Genomic DNA, 16,886 nt, shown 5'->3' with positions numbered 1-16,886 from the left:
ATGAACGGTATGGAGCATCTATTTTTATTTTTGAAATTCACTGGTAGCTGCTGCATTTTCCACCCTAGGCTTATACTCGAGTCAATAAGTTTTCCCAGTTTTTTGTGGCAAAATTAGGGGGGACGGCTTATACTCGGGTCGGCTTATACTCAAGTATATACGGTATGTCCTCATCAAACAGCAGCAGCGGGAGACTCGGACTCTCGTGCAGCGGAATACGGACATATTCTCAGAACTGCCGGTGCAGACCTCTGTGATACAACATGACATAGTCACTGAGCCCCTGGTAAGGGTATGGATGAAGCCGTACTGAGTGCCAGAAGCCTGAAGGCAGGCCATCACAGCCAAAGTGAAGCAAATGCTTCAGCTGGGGGTCATTGAGGAGTCCTGGAGTGAGTGGGCTAGCCCCATTGTGCTGAACCCAAAGCCAGACGGGTCATTACGGTTTTGTAATGATTTCAGAATTAAATGAGGTATCTAAGTTTGACCTCTATCCCATGCCCCAGGTGGACTAGCTAATTGAGAAACTTAGGGAAACCCAGTACTTCACCACGCTCGACCTCACCAAAGGATACTGGTAGGTCCTGTTAATGGTGTCGGCAAAAGAAAAGACAGCTTTTATCACACCAGAGGGTCTCTACCAATATGTTGCCTTGATTTTTGGGTTACATGCGGCTCCAGAGGCAGATGGACATTGTGTTAGCGCCTCATCGGGATTATGCGTCAGCCTAATTTGGATGACATAGTCATCTTTAGTATCAACTGGGATACCCACCTGTCCCAAGTACAAGCAGTGCTTGATTTTCTCAGAATCGCAGTGCTAACAGCAAACCCAAAGAAATGCACGATAGGACTCACGGAGGCCCAGTACTTAGGTTACATGATCGGCAGCGGGGTTATCAAGCACCAAGTAAACAAGATGGAGGCCATCCAAAACTGGCCCAAGCCATTGACTACCAAACAGGTGAGGGCATACCTTGGCATCATTGGGTACTACCACTGGTTTATACACAATTTTGCTGGGAAATCAGCACCCATAATGGACCTTGTTATGGCTGGTAATTCAGTACCACAATGGACATAGAAGTCAGAGCACATACAGTGATCTGACAATAACCCAAAAACATAGAACGAGCTCTGAGACGTGGGAACTCTGCTGACCGCAATCCCTAATCCTCTCCAACCACACTAGAGGCAGCCGTGGATTGCGCCTAACGCTCCCTATGCAACTCGGCACAGCCTGAGAAACTAGCTAGCCTGAAGATAGAAAATAAGCCTACCTTGCCTCAGAGAAATACCCCAAAGGAAAAGGCAGCCCCCCACATATAATGACTGTGAGTTAAGATGAAAAGACAAACGTAGAGATGAAATAGATTTAGCAAAGTGAGGCCCGACTTTCTGAACAGAGCGAGGATAGGAAAGGTAACTTTGCGGTCAACACAAAACCCTACAAACAACCACGCAAAGGGGGAAAAAAGACTAACGGCACGGAGGTACACCCTCTGCGTCCCAGAGCTTCCAGCAAGCAAGAAAAACCAAATAAACAAGCTGGACAGAAAAAACAGCAAACAAAAATAACACAAGAGCAACTTAGCTATGCAGAGCAGCAGGCCACAGGAACGATCCAGGAGGAAGCAAGTCCAATACTAGAACATTGACTGGAGGCCAGGATCAAAGCACTAGGTGGAGTTAAATAGAGCAGCACCTAACGACTTCACCACATCACCTGAGGAAGGAAACTCAGAAGCCGCAGTACCACTCTCCTCCACTAACGGAAGCTCATAGAGAGAATCAGCCGAAGTACCACTTGTGACCACAGGAGGGAGCTCTGCCACAGAATTCACAACAGTACCCCCCCCCTTGAGGAGGGGTCACCGAACCCTCACCAGAGCCCCCAGGACGACCAGGATGAGCCATATGAAAAGCACGAACAAGATCGGGAGCATGGACATCAGAGGCAAAGACCCAGGAATTATCTTCCTGAGCATAACCCTTCCACTTAACCAGATACTGGAGTTTCCGTCTTGAAACACGAGAATCCAAAATCTTCTCCACAATATACTCCAACTCCCCCTCCACCAAAACCGGGGCAGGAGGATCAACAGATGGAACCATAGGTGCCACGTATCTCCGCAACAATGACCTATGGAATACGTTATGGATGGAAAAAGAATCTGGAAGGGTCAAACGAAAAGACACAGGATTAAGAACCTCAGAAATCCTATACGGACCAATGAAACGAGATTTAAACTTAGGAGAGGAAACCTTCATAGGAATATGATGAGAAGACAACCAAACCAAATCCCCAACACGAAGTCGGGGACCCACACAGCGTCTGCGATTAGCGAAACGTTGAGCCTTCTCCTGGGACAAGGTCAAATTGTCCACTACATGAGTCCAAATCTGCTGCAACCTGTCCACCACCGTATCCACACCAGGACAGTCCGAAGACTCAACCTGCCCTGAAGAGAAACGAGGATGGAACCCAGAGTTGCAGAAAAACGGCAAAACCAAGGTAGCCGAGCTGGCCCGATTATTAAGGGCGAACTCAGCCAAAGGCAAAAAGGACACCCAGTCATCGTGATCAGCAGAAACAAAGCATCTCAGATATGTTTCCAAGGTCTGATTGGTTACTGTTGTGAATTCTGTGGCAGAGCTCCCTCCTGTGGTCACTAGTGGTACTTCGGCTGATTCTCTCTATGAGCTTCCGTTAGTGGAGGAGAGTGGTACTGCGGCTTCTGAGTTTCCTTCCTCAGGTGATGTGGTGAAGTCGTTAGGTGCTGCTCTATTTAACTCCACCTAGTGCTTTGATCCTGGCCTCCAGTACTGTAATAGCTGGTAATTCAGTACCACAATGGACATAGAAGTCAGAGCACATACAGTGATCTGACAATAACCCAAAAACATAGAACGAGCTCTGAGACGTGGGAACTCTGCTGACCGCAATCCCTAATCCTCTCCAACCACACTAGAGGCAGCCGTGGATTGCGCCTAACGCTCCCTATGCAACTCGGCACAGCCTGAGAAACTAGCTAGCCTGAAGATAGAAAATAAGCCTACCTTGCCTCAGAGAAATACCCCAAAGGAAAAGGCAGCCCCCCACATATAATGACTGTGAGTTAAGATGAAAAGACAAACGTAGAGATGAAATAGATTTAGCAAAGTGAGGCCCGACTTTCTGAACAGAGCGAGGATAGGAAAGGTAACTTTGCGGTCAACACAAAACCCTACAAACAACCACGCAAAGGGGGCAAAAAGACCCTCCGTACCGACTAACGGCACGGAGGTACACCCTCTGCGTCCCAGAGCTTCCAGCAAGCAAGAAAAACCAAATAAACAAGCTGGACAGAAAAAACAGCAAACAAAAGTAACACAAGAGCAACTTAGCTATGCAGAGCAGCAGGCCACAGGAACGATCCAGGAGGAAGCAAGTCCAATACTAGAACATTGACTGGAGGCCAGGATCAAAGCACTAGGTGGAGTTAAATAGAGCAGCACCTAACGACTTCACCACATCACCTGAGGAAGGAAACTCAGAAGCCGCAGTACCACTCTCCTCCACTAACGGAAGCTCATAGAGAGAATCAGCCGAAGTACCACTTGTGACCACAGGAGGGAGCTCTGCCACAGAATTCACAACAGGACCTGTTAAAAGGTAAGAGGATGGTGATGGTCCTGTGGAATCCTCAAGCAGAGGAAGCATTCCAGTCCCTGAACTCGGCGTTGTGTGGACAGCCGGTCCTCATCAGCCTTGACTTCAAGAAACCCTTTATCGTGCAAACCAATGCCTCAGAGGCAGGCCTAGGAGCAGTGCTGTTGCAAGAGGTGAACAGGGAGTAGCATCCGGTCACCTACTTGAGCAGGAAACTGACCCCGGCAGAGAAAAATTATAGCGTACTGAGAAGGAGTGCTTGGTGGTTAGGTGGGCCCTGGAGTCCCTACACTACTATTTGCTCGAGCGACAGTTTTGTTTGGTAGCGGACCATTCACCCCTCGTCTGGATGAGAAACGCAAAAGAGAGGAATGCTTGAGTCACCAGATGGTTCCTGTCCCTACAAAACTTTAGTTTCTCAGTGGAACATCGGGCAGGGAAATCACAGGGAAATGTGGATGCCCTGAACCGGGCACCCTGTTTGGTGACAAATATTTAACCCCACAAGTTTGAACTGAGGGGGAGGGGTTTGTGGGGCAGCGACTGGTGTTCTTTGCGAGGGTCCCCAGGATGCACTCAGAAGCGTATTAGATCTGCTGGAGTGCGTTGTGGTCAGAGCAGGACGCCTGTGAGTCACAAAGCAGAATAAAAGTAAAAAGTAAGAATGAACCTGGTTAAGTTATTTGGCCAAGGAATTGTTCAGAAAAACCTGGTATGGGCTTTTATTTTTTAAATGGACTGCAGGAAGGTAGTGGGACCGGTCCGTTTCCTCCAGCCCAGATCTTGCAAGTGGCCCACAGATTCCAGTGGAGAGAAAAAAAACCTTGCAGTAGAGGGTTGGATGTGTCAGTGTGAAATTGCACGGTGTAGAGCTGAAAGCTCTGCAAGAGCACTACATGTGTGTGGGAACACAGAGCCCAGTGGAGCAAACTCCTGGCACCCTGCAGGGTAATACAGTGGTGCGGTCACCCTCGGCAACCGGATGCACTTATGAACTGTTTTGCTTCCCGGCTGCGATCCGGAGGATACCGTTTCTTTTGTTTATAACTTTTTACATTAAATCTTACATTTACTTTTGAACTTTCTTGGGTCACTGCCTCATCACTGCATAACATGGACACTGCTGCACTATAGTTAATACCCCATTTATGGGGAAATACTACTTTTGAGGCACAGTGCAAAGCTCAGAAGGGAAGAGGCGCCATATTGGAGTTCAGATTTTGCTGGAGTGGTTTGAGGGTGCAGTGTCACATTGTCGCATGAGCACAACAAACACAGACACGTCATGCCGGTCTAGCTTCCCATCCCACTTTGTAAAGAGGCGCGCAACACCACTCATGAAGCCAGACAAGTGTGAATCGGTTGTTGGATGGACAGCAGATAATGCTTCCAATCACTTTGCAAGCACCGCACCGTCTTCCAAACGGTTCATTCTCAGTAGCCATGATTCTGGACCACATAATCCTCCCACCTTGCCAAGTGCCCAAATACAAGTGGTCACTTGGACACTCCAAAGAGATGTTCACATTTTCATTTATACATGCTGGCCTCTTGACCTGCCCATTTAAATCGGGACATGAGGAGATTGCATGAAGCGATGCTCAAATATTTGAGCAGCCATGCTCACAAGAAGGCGACGGTGGTAAAATGCAATTACTGTCACAAGAGCTGAATGATCATGAGACACAATTGCCAGCAAGTGGTGTTGTTATGTTAGAAAGTTAGGAGGTGGACCATAGTGCGGAAGTTCAAGACAAGTTGGTGGACCATGAAGTCACTGACCCAATCTGGGAAGGTAACACGCAGAGCGAAGACAGCAGTGCACAAAGGGAGGGATCCACAGCAGCAGCAGTGGGGTGGTCAGAGACACAAGATGGGTAACTGATCCCTATAGCACCAACACAGATGAAGTTGCCAAGACAAGGATTAGGTGTTCATGAGTCTGGCACTTTTTTAACAACAGTCTAGTCAACCCAAAAAATGCCATTTGCAGCCCAGCTACCACCACCAGCATGCTCAGGCACATGCAAGCAAAGCACCTGACTGTCAGCATTCATGTCCACATTCATGTCCCAGATCAGCATTTCGTTGTCCCTACCCCAGTCCTTTGAATGCAAGCTTAAATACCCACCCACAGCCACCCACCCACGGGTTACAATGCTGAATGGCCACATTTCCAGACAGGTTGCCATGGAAATGTTGCCATTTAGGTTTGTGGAGATGGAACCTTTCCACAACCGACGGTGCCATCCCTGGGTACTCGGTCCTCAACCGCCATTATTTCTTCCATTGTGGTTTCCCCACCTTACACACATGTTCCATAACATCAGCCGTGCCCTGACCAACGCTCTGACTGGTGAGGTCCACTTAACTACAGACACCTGGATCTGTGCTCCAGAGAAGCAGCATTTCCCTGACTACACACTGGGTAAACATTATGGAACATTATGGAAACCACGTGTGTGCCAATTTCTGCAAGTAGGCTACAGCTGCCATCGTCATGGAAGTGCTGCAGCAGTGTTTGCAATTTCCAGCTCACCAACTGGTGTGTGATGTCACCACACATTGGAACTCAATGTTACATATTGAAACAATAATCATAAAGCACAATAATTACACTATGGCCAAGAGCAAAAAAGGTAACAAAAATAGATTATGTGGAATACTCCCAGAAATATTGCAAGCAGAAAAATGGAGTATATAAAAAATCCAACAGAGGATAATATACAAAATATTTGTTATTTAATTATCACATACAAATTTATATTTGACAGATAGTAAACAACAGACATTGAGGAAAATGTGGAGGATACATGAAAGTAAGCTAGGGGGAAGTGGGAGACAAAGTATAATAAAGAGGGGCAGGAAAAATAAATAACCACTGTGTACACCAACAGCTGCAAAGGGCTGGTAAAAACAAAAAAGTAGTAAACAGAATGAATATCCTAAGTACCAGAACTATATGCTGCCATAAATAAATCTTGCTTACCCATTATTGATAGAGGCTCTCACAGCCCTCCCTGCGGCCCCTTGATGATCATTTCGCTTTTCCTGCGATTTCAAAAGGGGTATTTAATGCCAAGTCTCGTGAGTTTAAATATAAATGAAACTGGAAGTGCAGATGAATGCTGCTCATGCATCTCAGGAACCACGCACCGGAAGCATCACTTCCTCCATCGCCGTCACTATAGTGTCCAATTGATAGCTACCAAGGGAATAAGAAGATGCAGGGAACAGAGCACGCGTGCGCACCATCAGCAGCCATTTTACTGAAAAGCATGGGCGCAACCATCTTGGAAGGTATTAATGAAAGTCTATCTCGATTATTCCCCATTACAAAAAAAAACCACACACATACAATCCATGATGTGAAATGAGATATACAGTACCTCAAAAATGCAAGGAGTGAATTACCGATAAATAGTGACACATAAGAGGAACGCCATGTCCCCCAGTAATCAGATTGTATAAGTGATAAGCTAGTGGCATGAAAGTATGGATCCAGAACAAGCGTAGTACCGCCTTTAATAAACGCCCTCCACCATTTTCAGTTTCCTTAGTCTCCTTGGTTTTTTTCCACTTGCTTTTATCATTTTATAATTTATGTATTGTCTATCTTTTTTAGTTCATCTCTTTGTATATTCCATTTATGCTTTGAACGGTATATGCCTCCCCAGAATGCCACGCTTGTTCTGGATCCATCTTCTTTTCACTTTTTTGCCCTGCATGAAGAGAAGGATACCTGTCATAATCCATTTTTGGATTTGAGGCAGCAATGGTTCCAAATGTGGTTTTAAATGTAGCTTTTTTCCTTTCAGGCCAGCGGGAGTTAATGTCAGTTTCCCATGCTAACATCCTTCTGCAACTGCAGAGTTGCTAGGTCAGCTGATGTGGGTGGTGACTACTCCCACCATCCTTTAACCCCTTCATGACCCAGCCTATTTTGACCTTAAAGACCTTGCCGTTTTTTGCAATTCTGACCAGTGTCCCTTTATGAGGTAAGAACTCAGGAACGCTTCAACGGATCCTAGCGGTTCTGAGATTGTTTTTTCGTGACATTTTGGGCTTCATGTTAGTGGTAAATTTAGGTCAATAAATTCTGCGTTTATTTGTGATAAAAACGGAAATTTGGCGAAATATTTGAAAATTTTGCAATTTTCACATTTTGAATTTTTATTCTGTTAAACCAGAGAGTTATGTGACACAAAATAGTTAATAAATAACATTTCCCACATGTATACTTTACATCAGCACAATTTTGGAAACAACATTTTTTTTTGCTAGGAAGTTATAAGGGTTAAAATTTGACCAGCGATTTCTCATTTTTACAACGAAATTTACAAAACTTTTTTTAGGGACCACCTCACATTTGAAGTCAGTTTGAGGTGTCTATATGGCTGAAAATACCCAAAAGTGACACCATTCTAAAAACTGCACCCCTCAAGGTACTCAAAACCACATTCAAGAAGTTTATTAACCCTTCAGGTGCTTCACAGCAGCAGAAGCAACATGGAAGGAAAAAATGAACATTTAACTTTTTAGTCACAAAAATTATCTTTTAGCAACAATTTTTTTATTTTCCCAATGGTAAAAGGAGAAACTGAACGACGAATGTTGTTGTCCAATTTGTCCTGAGTATGCTGATACCTCATATGTGGGGGTAAACCACTGTTTGGGCGCACGGCAGGGCTTGGAAGGGAAGGAGCGCCATTTGACTTTTTGAATGAAAAATTGGCTCCACTCTTTAGCGGACACCATGTCACGTTTGGAGAGCCCCCGTGTGCCTAAAAATTGGAGCTCCCCCACAAGTGACCCCATTTTGGAAACTAGACGCCCCAAGGAACTTATCTAGATGCATAGTGAGCACTTTGAACCCCCAGGTGCTTCACAAATTGATCCGTAAAAATGAAAAAGTACTCTTTTTTCACAAAAAAATTCTTTTAGCCTCAATTTTTTCATTTTCACATGGGCAACAGGATAAAAATATTTGTTGGGCAATTTCTCCTGAGTACACCAATACCTCACATGTGGGGGTAAACCACTGTTTGGGCACATGGTAAGGCTCGGAAGGGAAGGAGCGCCACTTGACTTTTTGAATGAAAAATTATCTCCATCGTTAGCGGACACCATGTCGCGTTTGGAGAGCCCCTGTGTGCCTAAACATTGGCGCTCCCCCACAAGTGACCCAATTTTGGAAACTAGACCCCCCAAGGAACTTATCTAGATGCCTAGTGAGCACTTTAAACCCTCAGGTGCTTCACAAATTGATCTGTAAAAATGAAAAAGTACTTTTTTTTCACAAAAAAATTATTTTCGCCTGAATTTTTTCATTTTCACATGGGCAATAGGATAAAATGGATCATAACATTTGTTGGGCAATTTCTCCCGAGTATGCCGATACCTCATATGTGGGGGTAAACCACTGTTTGGGCACACGGCAGGGCTCGGAAGGGAAGGCGCGCCATTTGACTTTTTGAATGGAAAATTAGCTCCAATTGTTAGCGGACACCATGTCGCGTTTGGAGAGCCCCTGTGTGCCTAAACATTGGAGCTCCCCCACAAGTGACCCCATTTTGGAAACTAGACCCCCAAAGGAACTTATCTACATGCATATTGAGCACTTTAAACCCCCAGGTGCATCACAGAAGTTTATAACGCAGAGCCATGAAAATAAAAAATAATTTTTCTTTCCTCAAAAATGATTTTTTTAGCCTGGAATTTCCTATTTTGCCAAGGGTAATAGGAGAAATTGGACCCCAAATGTTGTTGTCCAGTTTGTCCTGAGTACGCTGATACCCCATATGTGGGGGTAAACCACTGTTTGGGTGCACGGCAGGGCTCGGAAGGGAAGGCACGCCATTTGGCTTTTTAAATGGAAAATTAGCTCCAATCATTAGCGAACACCATGTCACGTTTGGAGAGCCCCTGTGTGGCTAAACATTGGAGATCCCCCAGAAATGACCCCATTTTGGAAACTAGACCCCCAAAGGAACTAATCTAGATGTGTGGTGAGGACTTTGAACCCCCAAGTGCTTCACAGAAGTTTATAACGCAGAGCCATGAAAATTAAAAAAAATATATATTTTCTCAAAAGTGATCTTTTAGCCTGCAATTTTTTATTTTCCCAAGGGTAACAAGAGAAATTTGACCCCAACAGTTGTTGTCCAGTTTCTCCTGAGTACGCTGATACCCCATATGTGGGGGTAAACCACTGTTTGGGCACATGCCGGGGCTCGGAAGTGAAGTAGTGACGTTTTGAAATGCAGACTTTGATGGAATGCTCTGTGGGCGTCACGTTTCGTTTGCAGAGCCCCTGATGTGGCTTAACAGTAGAAACCCCCCACAAGTGACCCCATTTTGGAAACTAGACCCCGAAAGAAACGTATCTAGATGTGTGGTGAGCACTTTGAATCCCCAAGTGCTTCACAGAAGTTTATAATGCAGAGCTGTGAAAATAATAAATACGTTTTCTTTCCTCAAAAATAATTATTTAGCCCAGAATTTTTTAATTTTCCCAAGGGTAACAGGAGAAATTTGACCCCAATATTTGTTGTTCAGTTTCTCCTGAGTACGGTGATACCCCATATAAGGGGGTAAACCACTGTTTGGGCACATGCTGGGGCTCGGAATTGAAGTAGTGACGTTTTGAAATGCAGACTTTGATGGAATGCTCTGCGGGCGTCACGTTGCATTTGCAGAGCCCCTGATGTGGCTAAACAGTAGAAACCCCCCACAAGTGACCCCATTTTGGAAACTAGACCCAGAAAGGAACTTATCTAGATGTGTGGTGAGCACTTTAAACCCCCAAGTGCTTCATAGAAGTTTATAATGCAGAGCCGTGAAAATAATAAATACGTTTTCTTTCCTCAAAAATAATTATTTAGCCCAGAATTTTTTATTTTCCCAAGGGTTACAGGAGAAATTGGACCCCAAAAGTTATTGTCCAGTTTCTCCTGAGTACGCTGATACCCCATGTGTGGAGGTAAACCACTGTTTGGGCACACGTCGGGGCTCAGAAGGGAAGTAGTGACTTTTGAAATGCAGACTTTGATGGAATGGTCTGCGGGCGTCACGTTGCGTTTGCAGAGCCCCTGGTGTGTCTAAACAGTAGAAACCCCCCACAAGTGACCCCATTTTAGAAACTAGATCCCCCAAGGAACTTATCTAGATATGTGGTGAGCACTTTGATCCCCCAAGTGCTTCACAGACGTTTACAACGCAGAGCCGTGAAAATAAAAAATCATTTTTCTTTCCTCAAAAATGATGTTTTAGCAAGCATTTTTTTATTTTCACAAGGGTAACAGGAGAAATTGGACCCCAGTAATTGTTGCGCAGTTTATCCTGAGTATGCTGGTACCCCATATGTGGGGGTAAACAACTGTTTGGGCACACGTCGGGGCTCGGAATTGAGGGAGCACCATTTGACTTTTTGAATACGAGATTGGCTGGAATCAATGGTGGCGCCATGTTGCGTTTGGAGACCCCTGATGTGCCTAAACAGTGGTAACCCCTCAATTCTACCTCCAACACTAACCCCAACACACCCCTAACCCCAAACCCAACTGTAGCCATAACCCTAATCACAACCCTAACCACAACCCTAACCCCAACACACCCCTAACCACAACCCTAACCCCAACACACCCCTAACCACAACCCTAATTCCAACCCAACCCTAAGGCTATGTGCCCACGTTGCGGATTCGTGTGAGATTTTTCAGCATCATTTTTGAAAAATCCGTGGGTAAAAGGCACTGCGTTTTACCTGCGGATTTACAGCGGATCTCCAGTGTTTTTTGTGCGGATTTCACCTGCGGATTCCCATTGAGGAACAGGTGTAAAACGCTGCGAAATCCGCACAAAGAATTGACATGCTGCGGAAAATACAACGCAGCGTTTCCGCGCGGTATTTTCCGCACCATGGGCACAGCGGATTTGGTTTTCCATAGGTTTACATGGTACTGTAAACCTGATGGAACACTGCTGCGAATCCGCAGCGGCCAATCCGCTGCGGATCCGCAGCCAAATCCGCACCGTGTGCACATGGCCTAATTCTAAAGGTATGTGCACACACTGCGGAAAACGCTGCGGATCCGCAGCAGTTTCCCATGAGTTTACAGTTCAATGTAAACCTATGGGAAACAAAAATCGCTGTATACATGCTGCGGAAAAACTGCACGGAAACGCAGGGGTTTATATTCCGCAGCATGTCACTTCTTTCTGCGGATTCCGCAGCGGTTTTACAACTGCTCAAATAGAAAATCGCAGTTGTAAAACCGCAGTGAAATGCGCAGAAAAAACGCGGTAAATCCGCCATAAATCCGCAGCGGTTTAGCACTGCGGATTTATCAAATCCGCAGCGGAAAAATCTGCAGAGGACCAGAATACGTGTGCACTAACCGAAACCCTAACCCTAGCCCTAACCCTAGCCCTAACCCTAACCCTAGCCCTAACCCTAGCCCTAACCCTACCCCTAACCCTAGCCCTAACCCTAACCCTAGCCCTAACCCTAACCCTATTCTAACATTAGTGGAAAAAAAAAATACTTTATTTTTTTATTGTCCCTACCTATGGGGGTGACAAAGGGGGGGGGTAATTTATTATTTTTTTTATTTTGATCACTGAGATATAATTTATCTCAGTGATCAAAAGCCACTTTGGAACGAATCTGCCAGCCGGCAGATTCGGCGGGCGCATTGCGTATGCGCCCGCCATTTTGGAAGATGGCGGCACCCAGGGAGAAGACGGACGGACCCCGGCAGGATCGGTAAGTATGATGGGGTGGGGGGGAACACGGGGGGGGGGGATCGGAGCATGGGGGGGTGGATCGGAGCGTGGGAGGGGTGGAACGGAGCACGGGGGGTGGAACGGAGCACGGGGGGGTGGATCGGAGTGCAGGGGGGTGATTTTAGCACGGGGAGGGTGATTGGAGCACGGGGGGAGCGGACAAGAGCACGGGGGGAGCGGAGCACAGGACGGAGTGGAGCCGGAGCAGTGTACCGGACAGATCGGAGGGCTGGGGGGCGATCGGTGATATTGCAGCATCGGCCATGGCTGGATTGTAATATTTCACCAGTTATAATAGGTGAAATATTACAAATCGCTCTGATTGGCAGTTTCACTTTCAACAGCCAATCAGAGCGATCGTAGCCACGGGGGGGTTAAGCCACCCCCCCTGGGCTAAACTACCACTCCCCCTGTCCCTGCAGATCAGGTGAAATGGGAGTTAACCCTTTCACCCGATCTGCAGGGATGCGATCTTTCCATGACGCCACATAGGCGTCATGGGTCGGATTGGCACCGACTTTCATGACGCCTACGTGGCGTCATGGGTCGGGAAGGGGTTAAATGGGCACCAAATGCATCAGCTGACTGTTGGTGATAGAGTTTCTCTGGACACCAGCCAATGGGAGAAGCTTTTTGGTGTCAGCGTGTATCAGCTGTTTGAGGTCCTAGTTTTGTGTCCCCAGCGGTGTGGAGCTTGACATCGGAGTCTGGAACAAAGTGTAGTGTTTTCACTTTGTCTGACTCGTGCTTGTCACCCCCTCTTGTGTTGTGCCATCTGCATTGGTGAGGCTAGCGCCCTTGCCAGGCAGTGCGCTAGCCAGGGTAGTGCAAGGTGACAGTGAGGGACGAGGTTCGTGACGGCGGGGGGGGGGAAGAACCTGCTTAGGACATTAGGGGAGTGCAGGTAGAGGCTCAGGTTGGAGCTTAGGAGATGTCCAATCCTCCATTCCCTATCCTCATCCCATTCCCATCTCGTTGAGGGTGTGTTGTGCCATCTGCTGACCGACAGCCTGTTGGGTCGTCACATTTCGTGACATTATCACCAACCAGTACTTTTTTCAGGTGAACCGATGGCTCAAGCACAGGCTTTTGCTCAGCTGATCCAGACCCTCACAGATGAGGTTATGGAGCTGTGGTGTCAGGTGGTGCAGCAGCTTCAGCAGATGTCAGGGTTCTGGGTCTCGGCTCATGTTCAGGCTCAACCGGAACCCAATACTCTCCCAGATAGGTTCTTTGGAGGTAGAGATACATTTTTGGTTTTTAAGGAGGCCTGTAAGCTATATTTCATATATTTCAGGCTCCGCCCTCGTTCTTCATGGAATGAGGAACAGCATGTGGGGATCTTAGTCTCACTTCACAAGGATGATCCCCAATCCTGGGCCTTCTCCCTGCTGACCAATTCCCCATCTTTGCGGTCGGTGGACGAGTTGTTTGCACCATCGGCGCTGGTGTATGGGGATCGTGATGGCATCTCCCTGGCTGAGTCTAGACCTCGTAAAATCAAGCGGGGGGCCGGCTGAGAAGTACTGCTCAGAGTTTAGGAGATGGGCCACTGACACACAGTGGAACGACCCTGGTGTTAGGAGTCATTTTTGTCAGGATCTGTAACCTAGGCTCCTGGATACTCTGGTGCAGTATGTTAATCCTGGGTCTTTGGAGGCCGCCATCGCTTGCTATCTGGGTGGATAAATGCCTCAGGGAGAGCCATATACCAAATCTGCTCCGTTGCCCTTTCTAGGGTGGAGGACACACTGGTGCAGACAGACGAACCCATGTAGGTGGGAGGAGTCTTTTCTCAAACAGGGTTGCCTGCGGTTTGTCATGGGATGAGGGTATGTTTCTACTGTGGTCTTATGGGTCATTACATTAATGTCTGCCCATCTCACGTTCCCGTGGTCATGTGGAGGGAGGTGATCAGGGTGTGTATATTTCCTCCGTCTTTTCGTCCCAGTGTACCATTCCTGCTGAAGCGGTGGTTGTTGGGGTTACTGAGACTATACCAGTGCTTGTGGATAATGGAGCTGGAGTCAATTTGGTGGATTCTCACTTTGTTCAGACCCATGGTTTGATGGGTAGGATGCTGGCGAGACCCATTAGTGTTCAGGCAATTGACTCTGACCCACTCAGCCAGGGGAGGGTGACCCAAGCCATAGATAACATTAACCTTCATATAGGATCTCTTCATGAAGAGTTCCTGTCATGCTACATCTTGGAGGATATGCCACCTCCCGTCATCTTAGGCATTCCTTGGTTGAAGAGACACAACCTGGTCATAAATTGGCAGTGCAAGGCAGTAGTCAGCTGGGACCAGTCGTGTAAGGACTGCTGCCTGGGAGCTACAATCTCAACCGCCCTTATCCAACCTACCCCTTCTTCTTTGGTGGGGGCAGCTGAGGTGCTACCAGGGAGTGACGAAGCTGCGGTGACAGCAAAATGCGCGTCGAGGTGCAGCCTTGTGACCATTATCCTCACATTGCAATGGCTGCAGGTAACTTATACATCTATTCTAATTAAGTATGCTTGATGAGTTTGAGCTTATTGGTGCAGGACTTATGGTATAACATTACATCAGGCATATCAATGTTGGGTGGCCTTGTTGATTAACATCGTATGAGATATTTGTTATATTATATTACATATGCATACCTATGTTTATTAATATTTCTGTAGATCAGCATTGTTTGGATATATGGGTCACAGACTCTAGTGTCTCTGCTGCTAGTTACTTCAGTCCATGAGCAGCAGAGCTGTTTTATCTACCTCTGTTGTACATTACATGTATGTGGTTATTCATAGTGATATTTATATTGTATTCATGATATTTATGGAATTTTCCTGTTTAATACTTTAAATAAAGCTATCTATTGGTTTTATCTAATTTGATCGTTTTGTGACTTCACTATCTCTATTGGTAATATTCCACAAGTCGGCGCTCTGGAGATTTGTTGCGCCTCTGAAACCTACATTATTGCCATCTCCATTGGCTGCGTTTGCCGTAAACTTGAAGATCAGGTGACTGCAGAGGTGAATCTTTGTGGATCAAGGCATCCTCGCCTTATGTCATTTCCGGTGAGGTCCGATGTTAAGGGTCCAGAGGCCCCTCTTTGAAAGGGAGGTGGGGTCACAATGTGACGAGCGAGTATTTCCCCAAGCATGCTTGGGTGGTCTCTGAGTATTTTGGCATACTCAGAGATTTAGTTTTTGTCGCCTCAACTGCATGATTTGCGACTGCTAGACAAGCTAAAAACATGTGGGAATTCCCTAACAAACAGGCAACCCCCACATGTATTCAGGCTGTCTAGCAGTTGCAAATCATGCAGCTGAGGTGACGAAAACTAAAACTCTGAGCACGTAAAAATACTCGGAGGACACCCGAGCATGACCCGAGCAACGAGTATACTTGCTCATCACTAGTTACAATCCATTTGTGGATGTGTGGCAGCTCTGGTTCCACAATGTTTTAAATGTAGCTTTTTTACTTTCAGGCCAGCGGGGGTTAATGTCTGTTTCCCTTGCAAACATCCTGCTGCAGCTGCAGAGTTGCTAGGTCAGCTGATGTGGGTGGTGACCACTCCCACCATCCTATAAATGGTCACCTGATGCATCAGTTAACTGTTGGTGATAGAGTTTCTCTGGAGACTAGCCAATGAATGAGGAGCTTTTGCTGTCAGCGTGTTTCAGTTGTTTGAGGTCCTGGTTGTGTGTCCTCTGCGGTGTGGAGTTTGGCAGCAGAGTCTGGAAGCTAAGTGTAGTGTTTTCACTTTGTCTGTCTCGGACTTGTCACCCCCCCATGTTATACCTTCTACAGTGGTGAGGCTAGCACCCTTGCCGGCTAGTGTAGGGGCAGTGCAAGGTGTCAGCGAGGGACGAAGTTTGTGACAGCGGAGAAGGGAAGGACTCGCTTAGGGCATTACAGGAGTGCAGGGACAGGCTCAGGTTGGAGCGTCGTTGGTGTATTCCCTATCGGTAGAGCCTTCCTCACCTCATTTCCATCTCGTTGAGGGTGTGTTATGTCATCCGCTGACAGATGTTGGGTCATTACATTTCGCGACAATACCATTTTAGTGGCATTATTGCCTTCTGACTACTTGGGACCTACAGTTAGGTCCATATATATTTGGACAGAGACAACATTTTTCTAATTTTGGTTATAGACATTACCACAATGAATTTTAAACAAAACAATTCAGATGCAGTTGAAGTTCAGACTTTCAGCTTTCATTTGAGGGTATCCACATTAAAATTGGATGAAGGGTTTAGGAGTTTCAGCTCCTTAACATGTGCCACCCTGTTTTTAAAGGGACCAAAAGTAATTGGACAATTGACTCCAAGGCTATTTCATGGACAGGTGTGGGCAATCCCTTTGTTATGTCATTCTCAATTAAGCAGATAAAAGGCCTGGAGTTGATTTGAGATGTGGTGCTTGCATTTGGAAGGTTTTGCTGTGA

Source organism: Ranitomeya imitator, chromosome 8 (genome assembly GCF_032444005.1).
Source record: "Ranitomeya imitator isolate aRanImi1 chromosome 8, aRanImi1.pri, whole genome shotgun sequence".
Lineage (NCBI taxonomy): Eukaryota > Metazoa > Chordata > Amphibia > Anura > Dendrobatidae > Ranitomeya > Ranitomeya imitator.
Note: the sequence above shows the minus strand (reverse complement) of the source record.